Source organism: Schistocerca nitens, chromosome 6, assembly GCF_023898315.1.
Source record: "Schistocerca nitens isolate TAMUIC-IGC-003100 chromosome 6, iqSchNite1.1, whole genome shotgun sequence".
NCBI lineage: Eukaryota > Metazoa > Arthropoda > Insecta > Orthoptera > Acrididae > Schistocerca > Schistocerca nitens.
Genome location: NC_064619.1, coordinates 745,078,128 through 745,087,517, shown reverse-complemented (window position 1 = coordinate 745,087,517; position 9,390 = coordinate 745,078,128). Strand labels below are relative to the sequence as shown.

The following is a 9,390-nucleotide window of genomic DNA, read 5'->3' as shown; positions in this document are numbered from 1 at the left end:
TTGCAGTAACTCTGGTCGTTCTGTTTCTACATGGAGTGCAGAATGTGTTGAGTATGTGTTTGTCCGACTTCTGCCGGCCGAAGTGGCCGTGCGGTTAAAGGCGCTGCAGACTGGAACCGCAAGACCGCTACGGTCGCAGGTTCGAATCCTGCCTCGGGCATGGGTGTTTGTGATGTCCTTAGGTTAGTTAGGTTTAACTAGTTCTAAGTTCTAGGGGACTAATGACCTCAGCAGTTGAGTCCCATAGTGCTCAGAGCCATTTGAACCATTTGTCCGACTTCTGCTCAGTTCCGACTTAAATTGGAATGAATACTTGCGGAAAGCTGTAGAAATGGGTGCGACTGCAAGATGTATAAGGTGCGACTAAAGCAATCCGTCTTCAGGCCACAAGTGGCCCTTCGGGACCATCCGACAGCCATGTCATCTTTAGCAGAGGATGCTGATAGGAGGGGCATGTGGTCAGCACACCGCTCTCTCAGACATTAAGATGGTTTTCTTTGACCAGAGCCGCTACTATTCGGTCGAGTAGCTCCTCAGTTGGCATCACGAGGCTGAGTGCACCACGAAAAATGGCAACAGCGCACGGTGACCCGGATGGTCACCCATCCAAGTGCCTGCCACGCCCGACAGCGCTTAACTTCGGTGATCTGACGGGAACCGGTGTATGCACTGCGGCAAGGGCGTTGGTCTGTGACTAAAAGGAGGCCCTGTGACTACCAGGAGGTGGTAGTTTTACTGTAGCAAACGGGTTCGAGGAAGCTGACGTCTTTCGAGGTATTAGAGTGCCTGAAATATGATTCACTTGTGGGTGTGAGGCTTTGCAAATATGTGCTTGAATGGAAAGACCTGATTTCAAATGCTGTACATAATTTCTAACATATAACATAGCACTACAGATCTGGGAAGCTAGTGTACATTTTTCCCCTTAAGACCTCGATCGGTGCATCATCTACTACTACTGTTCGTGCTTCTTGTCAAACAGTCATCGCCTATAGCTCAGTGGATGTATCGTGGAACCTCTGATATGGTCTCAAGACAGAATGTGATGGAAATAGTACAGAATTATACGTTTGAGGGAGTCGCAAATACCTCTTACATTCCACATTCCTTAGCTGAATCACTTTCAAAGTTCATCACGAGGTTGCTGACAGTACCATGCAGTAGCTGTTGGGATAGAGTTTTTTTCTTTAATATTTGGTCGATTACGTCTCTGACATGATGGTAGGACTCGCAAGAAGATCGTAAGAAACATACACACGAATCGTTGATTTCGGGTCATAGGCAAACAGTTATTGAATAAATATTATACTTAGTGCTAGGTGCGTGATATGTTTGCATTTGAGCATCAGGTTTATAAAGTATGTGTGTTTGTGAAAAGGAAATGACTATATCCAGTCGTATGTTGGGTATTGATTTGACTTGGAGTACTGTGATAGCGAAGGGAAGACTATATCCAGTCGTGAGGCAGGTGCAGGTATTTCCATTTCCAGAGTCACCGCCTTCAGTAGGGTGTATTTACGATACTTGGATCATTGTGGAATGACGTCCAATTGAGATCGAGGTCATAAGATGGGCAGCTTTCATGATCAAGCGGAAATTTGAGAAGGTTGTGCGTTTTCGCTGGACCGTTATTCCCTCCCACGTAAGTTGTTCGGTTGACTGCTTCTGCACATTTCCTGTCTATACATAGTTCAGCGTAGAACGATTGTGGTGCGTGCATCTGATATGTGGAAGATACGTTTGCCTGTTGTCTAGACATGGGAAAGACCTTAGTTGGCATGTAAATTATATGGATGATTTGGAGTATGTTAGATGAGCGAGCTCGGTATTCACGGGTGGAAATGTAGTTTTTAATGTCTTTGTTTCTGGTTAGACAGTGGCCTAGAGCACGCTTCACGTAGGTAAAGTTTCATGTTTGTAAAGAAATGGATTCGAGTCTGTATGTCGGGAATTACGTTGCGTTAGCCATCGGTAGGACGCCGCCTAGTGCTCTCATATGGTGAATTGTCGCGCAAATAAGTGTGTTCTTGTAATCGCCACGTCTGGAGATGTGGGACAGGTGCACGTAATACAGACTGACATTTTCTCCTTACTCGGTTCGTGAATAGAAACATATGCAGAGGACAAAACACGGGCGTTTCTGGCGTCATGGGGACCCTACAGTAATAGGTTGCGAGAGATTGCCAAAAAAAAAAAAAAAAAAAAAAAAGTACCATTCAAGTAGTGAAGCATGTACCAAGTGACACACCTACATCTAATACGATGCGATACATATATACGATAACGATTACAGTTCCAGAGTGGACGCTTTGATGTAATTTCTCCTTGTAGCTTTTCCATTCAATAAAATCAATAAGACAATCGAATAATTTAATTTAATCTATGAGATCTTCACGGGTTATCAGCCGAGTGGCGTCGTCTTCTAGTCGAAACGTTTCTATGGATTGCGTACACATCATCTTCAGGCGAAGAAGATGGATACGCAATCCATTGAAACGTTGCGACTAGAAGACGACGCCACTCGGCTGATAACCCGTGAAGATTTCATAGCTGAAATACGCCGATGAAGCCTGCAATCGAATGAATTTAATTTAATGTTTACGAGGGCGTGCTGAGAAGTATGCCTCCGAACTTTTTTGTGTCAAATTTCTTAAAGCTTTTTAAACAAAGCAAAATTTGTTAAACTACTGCACCTTTATTCTTTATGTCTACATATTTATTCTCAACATAGTCACCATGGTGACGAACCCGTTTCCCCCAACAAGTGATCAGTTAGTTGATACTGTCACTGCGTAATGTTTGACTTTACTGACGGAGCCGCTACCTCACCTCGCCTCTGCTTGTTTCGCTGCAACGCTACCAAAGTGAAGTCTTCGAAGTTGTTCTATATTTCAATACGTTCTAGAAACAGATGAAAATCAGATGGGACCTAGTCGGGATTCGGTGGAGGATGAGCGATGACTGTGAAGCCAAGGCGTCGGGATGTTGCAGATGTGGCCGCAGCGATCGTGTGTCGTTTGGTGTTGTGATGCTGAAGGAAGGGATGCTCCCTGTGTGCACGAACTCCCAGGATTCACGCTTTCAGTTTTCTGATCGTCTCTCATGCGCTGAGATTGTTACCTTACATATTTCCACGTAACACGCAACAGTTCTGGGCCCTCTAGCGGCAGAAGGGTTGTAACTTACGTCAGTGAAACTCACTAGCATGCACGACATGTAATACCCGAACCGCTATTGAGAAAAAAAAAAATTAGAAGACACTACTTTTCAGCACGCCTCCTAGGTACTATACAATTCTTACATTCTATCTTTTTTCATGAGGTAATGCACATCGACTTTCAGTACGCTGTAATACATTTTTTATGCCGTTATTAACTAACTTCCTGAAAAGTTTTTAATTAAATTCCCGTCGGTGTCGTCAAGAAACACACTTAGCCATCTTCATGTAAATCAGACTACGTCTTAACTGTTGTATCGTGTTTTCAGGCATTTTCTGTCCTGCGGATAACAGAAGTCGCCGGGGATTTTCAATCAATCCCTACAGATGCTGCACGTGACACAGGGGCGATTAGAGGGAGAAACACGGCCTCCACAGATGTCCAGATACTCTTACCTCGAGCGGAGAATTCTGCGACGGACAGAGGGATCTGTTCTCTGATTGGCTGAGTGGCGCTCTCTGCCACCTGGTGAGCTAAATGGCCGCCCCCCTGCTGTCAGCTGGCCATGTCGACCCGCGAAGTCCGCGAGGCGGGCGGCGGCTGCGTGCGGCGTGAGGCGGGCAGAGGCGGCTGCCCCCCAAGAACCCGTGTCACGCAACTTCTGGCGTGCACAGTTCTACTGAGGTGCAACGACCTTGTTTTAATATGCTATGCGACATTCAAACTCCAGCACCACTGAGGCGGCATCAGAATTTGCGTGAAGTGCATTACATGCATGAACGGGGTGGGCAAATAACAGTGGCCCGGACGAGTGAATACGGTTAGGCGTGAATCTACGCATGTAGCCAAGCAGTGTGAGCGCCCGCCATATGACGGACACCGGTTCAGAGCGTAGTGCGGGCTGTGTCAGTGTGAGTGGAGCAGTACAAAGGGGACGATGGTACAGTGGAGCAGCGGGTGTTCGTGGTGGAAAGTTATTTGAGAACGGATTCTTGCAAGCGTTGTGTCAGTTGTTTGCTGAGACGTCATAATGCCAGAAAAGAGTGCCATGCGACGCTTAGTCCGAAAATGGCGTCAGACAGGATCTGTTTTGAACAAATCGAGAAACATTTGGAAACGTGCTCAGATACCAAAAAATGCGGCTGCAGTTCACCAAAAAATGCTTCACAATTCTACCAAATCAATTCGACGCCTGTCGCAAGAGACTGGCATATCACGTTGATGATGCTGACGAATATTCCACCTGTACCTCCATCCCTGTCGAATATCTGTTGTTCATACAGTAAAACCATCAGATGCCCCTCAGCCCCTCCAGTTTTGTGAGTGGCTATTCGCTAACACTAGATGTCTTGGACATGGATCTGTTTACGAAACACCATCGTATGATTAGAACGTTTGAGTTTGGTGTGCTGTGGCTGGTCCCATCTTCTTTCATCAAACGCTGACTCTGGAGCGTTACATTGCGAACATTTTGCAACCATTTATGGCAGCGTTAATGGAGGAGGAAAGGACCAACAGATACTGCCAACGGGATGGAGTAACTGCCCATACACCCGGCCGAAACTTGGAACACGTATACACAATGTTCACGCTTGACAGAGCTGACAGCAGAGGTCAGGTCAGCCTGGTCGCCGCGCTAGCTGGCCACACACGTCACCTGATCTGTCAGCGTGCGATTGCTTTCTCTGTGGAGCCCTCAGGTCTAAGATGTATCACAACAACCCTCCCAGTCTTCAAGAACTGCAGCAGAACACTTTGGATGAGACTGCAACAATTCGATCCACATTCAGCAACTTTCAGGCCATGGCCCAAATGTGCCAAGAGATGAATATGGTCACTGTCAACATCTGTTATAGTCAGGTTAGTTCTGTATTTCCTTTCCACTACTTAGTTTGTTTGTATATTGGAACTCTGTTCTCCTGCCCAATTTTATTTTCCCCAAGCTGGAAAAGCAAATAATTAGCATTCTAGGACAAATGCACAAAGTAATTTGGAGTAATTCCTACTACATGAAACCAAGATGTTCTTGAACGTTGTTTCCAAAATTGTTGAAAATTTAGTAACCGTTTCACTAAGATTTTTACATCATGCTCCACTTACTCTTTGTAGGCTATATTTTTCTAATACAAGTGGTCTGTAAATATATTATACATGAAGGGAATCGTTCCAGCAAAAATCTCTAAAAGTACTTGCAATTTTTACACGATACTGTAATAAACAATCAGAAAGACACAAACTATATATATATATTTTTAAACAACAATGCATGGGTTTTCTGTTGAAGACGACTGCGAGAAAGAAATCTATGATGTGGAAATTTGTGGTTTCGTTTTCTTTCTTGTAGTATGTTTTAACTACAATTACAGGGCATTAAAAGAATCAGACATACCGTTTTTCCCATACACATACTTCCCCCTCATATATAATTTTAAACAAAAAAGAATACACATCAATGTGTTGTTTTGTTTTCTTTATCGCAGTCCGTTTTGATACACACATCACAAGAATTTTTGCATCACCTCGGTTCTAAGTGTTTCCGAAACCTGTACTGAAAACTGGACCAGAGATCAATATAAACATTTCGGCCCCCTTTATTGTAAGCTGTACCCCACCGTACAGCGAGACTCTCAGAGGCTGTGACCCAGGTTGCTGTACACACCTGCACCCCTAATACGCAACAACACCTCCCCTTGCATTGATGCATGTCTGAATTCCTCGTGGCATACTATAGACAAGCTCATCAAGGCACTGTTGGTCCAGATTGTCCCACACGTCAAGGGCGATTCGGCGTAGATTCCACAGAGTGGTTGGTTGGTCACGTCGTCCATAAACAGCCGCTTTCAATCTATCCCAGGCATGTTCGATAGGGCTCTTGTCTGGAGAACATGGCGGCCACTCTATTCAGGCGATGTGGTTATCCTGAAGTAAGTCATTCACAAGACGTGCACAATGGGGGCGCGAATTATCGTCCATGAAGACGAATGCCTCACTAATATGCTACCGATGTGGTTGCACTAACGGTCGCAGGATGGCGTTCACGTATCGTACAGTCGTTACGGTGCCTTCCATGACCACCAGCGACGTACGTAGGCTCACATAACGCCACCCCAAAACAGCAGCGAACCTCCACCTTTCTGCACTTGCTACAGTGTGTCTAAGGCGTTCAGCCTAACCAGCTTGCCTCGAAACACGTCACCGACGATTGCCTGGTTGAAGGCATAGGCGACATTCATCGGTGAAGAGAATGTGATGCCATTCGTGAGCGGTCCATCCGGCATGTTGTTGGGCCCATCTGTACCGCGCTGCATGGTGTCGTGGTTGCAAAGATGGACCTCACCATGGACTTCGGGAGTGAAGTTGCGCATCATGCAGCCTACTCAGCGCAGTTTGAGTTGTAACACGACATCCTGCGTCTGCACGAAAAGCATTATTCAACGAGGTGGCGTTGCCGACAGGGTTCCTCCGAGCCATAATCCGTAGGTAGCGATCATCTACTGCAGTAGTAGCACTTGGGCCGCCTGAGCGAGGCATGTCTTCGACAGTTCCTGTCTCTCTGTATCTCCTCCATGTCCGAACAACATCGCTTTGGTTCACTCCGAGACATCTGGATACTTCCGTTGTCGAGAGACCTTCCTGGCACAAAGTAACAATGCGGACGCTATCGCACCGCTTTGTTGACCTTCTAGGCATGGTTGAACTACAGGCAACACGAGCCGTGTTCCTCCTTCCTGGTGAAATGACTGGAACTGATCTGCTGTCGGACCCCATTCGTCTAATAGGCGTTGCTCATGCATGGTTGTTTATGTCTTTGGGCGGGTTTAGTGACAGCTCTGAACAGTCAACGGGACTGTGTCTGTGATACAATATCCACAGTCAACATCTATCTTCAGGAGTTCTGTTAACCTGTGCGACGCACAACATTTTTTCATGTGTGTACAAAACGGGAGAACTGTACGAGTATTTGTGGCCTATACGCTTATGATGAGAATACATAACTATGGAATATGAATTGCTTGTAACTTTGTAATGCTGTTCACTCGCTGATTAAAACTAAGAAGAATGCTGTCACAGAAGCCACTATCCTCAAAGATCCAGCAGCAGGTGACGTCAGTCGCTCTCCGTTTTCTAACAGTCTGAAACTATTTACCCATTCATTTTAAGCGACTTCAGTTTGCAATCACAGTTTCGTTTGCATTAACCATAAACAAGACTTGAAGTCAGAAAAGAGACATAGAGGGGTGGCGGTGGGGAAAGAGGGATTGGTTGAATGGCAGGGGGAGCGGGGAATGGAAATAAAGCCCTCATACCTATTTAGCAGTTGTAAAGCATTGCTGGTTCGCTCGCTCTGTGTACAAGCAAAGAAAATTAATACAGTTCCTCAGGAGCATTTAACTGATGGCTCTCGTGGGACACCTATACAACATGGGCTACACTAGAAATGTTTTATTTGCCGAAACCGTGTTGTGGGTCTATATCACGTCATCAGTGGCATATGATGTAGAGGAACAAACAACTGTATGTACATCGATTTCTACAAAATGGTAATTGTATAGGCCTATATGGTCACAGAAATTTAAGTCTACTTTCACTTCTACTCGCATAGTCATGACACGCATGTGAGTTAATATGACAGCATCTGAAATATGTCCCATAACTTAGTACACAGTTTGCCATGTATGTTGCTGCTGTCAAATCTTAGGCAGTGCTGAAATATCAAGCATTGAAAATGAATGATGGTTGTTTGTGAGGAAATCTTTATAATCCTGTTATAAGAAGGAGAGACGTCCAGCAGCATTTTGCTATGCTATTTCGGTCTTCTGTTAAGTAGTTGCTGTTATTAACAACATCCCATACGAGTAAACCAGTTGCGACATTATTTAATGTTGCTCCCACCTTAGATAGTTGGGCTATGCATGCCTCTGTCTAAGAAGAATAGCTCGATGTTGTCATACGGAGAAGCCCCACATGTCTGCTTTCACGGCCAGCAGCTGACTCGCTGCAAATAATAGCATGAAGCTGTTATCTTGCATTCAAGAAGCCTATCCATTGACTAGAATTGAGAATTAAAAAACAATATTCAGAAACATGAAATAAAAATAAATGAATAATGTAATAAAGATGATTCTATTCTATCGTTTGCAACTGATGTAGACAACAGATAATACTTATTCTAGAAAGAACATCTCATATAAATGGAACATGGTCCCACGTTATCTAGATAAAATACAGACAGCAGATACCCTTATCACATGCAGTAAAGTTACGTTGGGAGCTTTACGAGCATCGTCGCGAAATTGCGAAACAAAATGATCATAAAAAATACGTAATAATGAAGCCCATTTCATGATCAAAATACACGAAATATTCACCAGCTCAGGTCAGATAATTCAGAGTTTATCTTTGCAGTTTAGAAAACACACAAAGTACAAAGAGTATAGTCTGATTTAAAGTAGTTGTCACTTGACAGGCAACGGGCGGCAGGGCTCCCGCCACCAATAAACCAATGGCAGCAGGAGCTGTCGGCTGCCACTGCGTTGCCACTTCGCTCTGCTGAGCTGACTGAGGCATTCTGCCAGCCAGTCGTCAGCGAGCCGTTGCGGGTGAGAGATTTGAGTGACTCGTAGCTTCGCGTGTTTACGATGTCTCATGAAAGCATTCGCAAGAGAGGGAGGCCGAGGCTGGACACTCCTCGGAAACCTCCAAAAAGTGGCGGACATGGCGTCATTATACACGTGAATACGTGTGTTCCTTAAGGGAGAGAGAGAGGGATGCAGGAGGGCCTCCCGTTCCTTTGGATAAGGTGGCGGAGCGAACTGCAGCTGCTCTGCAAGTTAGCGAACGATCAGTAATAATAATCTGTAAGGAGATATTCACGAAAGAAGGCTCAAGTTAATCATCTAAATTGGAGACATCTAGGAAAAAGAGGCGACTAGAGAAGAGGGTCACAAAACTTGACTTTTTTCAGGAAGATGCCATTCGGCGTCAAATATACGCATTTTATTCGAGGAAGAAGTATCCAAAACTCAAAAAACTACATGCTGTCCTCACAGCGGCTGACCTGTTTCAGGGTAGTAAATCGTCTTTGTTACGAGTCGTGAAAATGTTAGTATTCCGCTATAAATCCATATCTGGCAGAAAGTTACTAATGAAACGCCAAGATATTGCAGCCTGGCGATGCCGCTTTCTTAGAAAATTAGTGGGGACAAATTTTGATGATACCGTTTGGCTTGAT

At 44.9% G+C, this 9,390-nt stretch overlaps 1 pseudogene; it reads right to left on the bottom strand.

Moving 5' to 3' along the window:
- Positions 1-570: 570 nt before the first annotated feature.
- LOC126191898 (5S ribosomal RNA) lies at positions 571-688 on the bottom strand (annotated as a pseudogene).
- Positions 689-9,390: the final 8,702 nt, after the last annotated feature.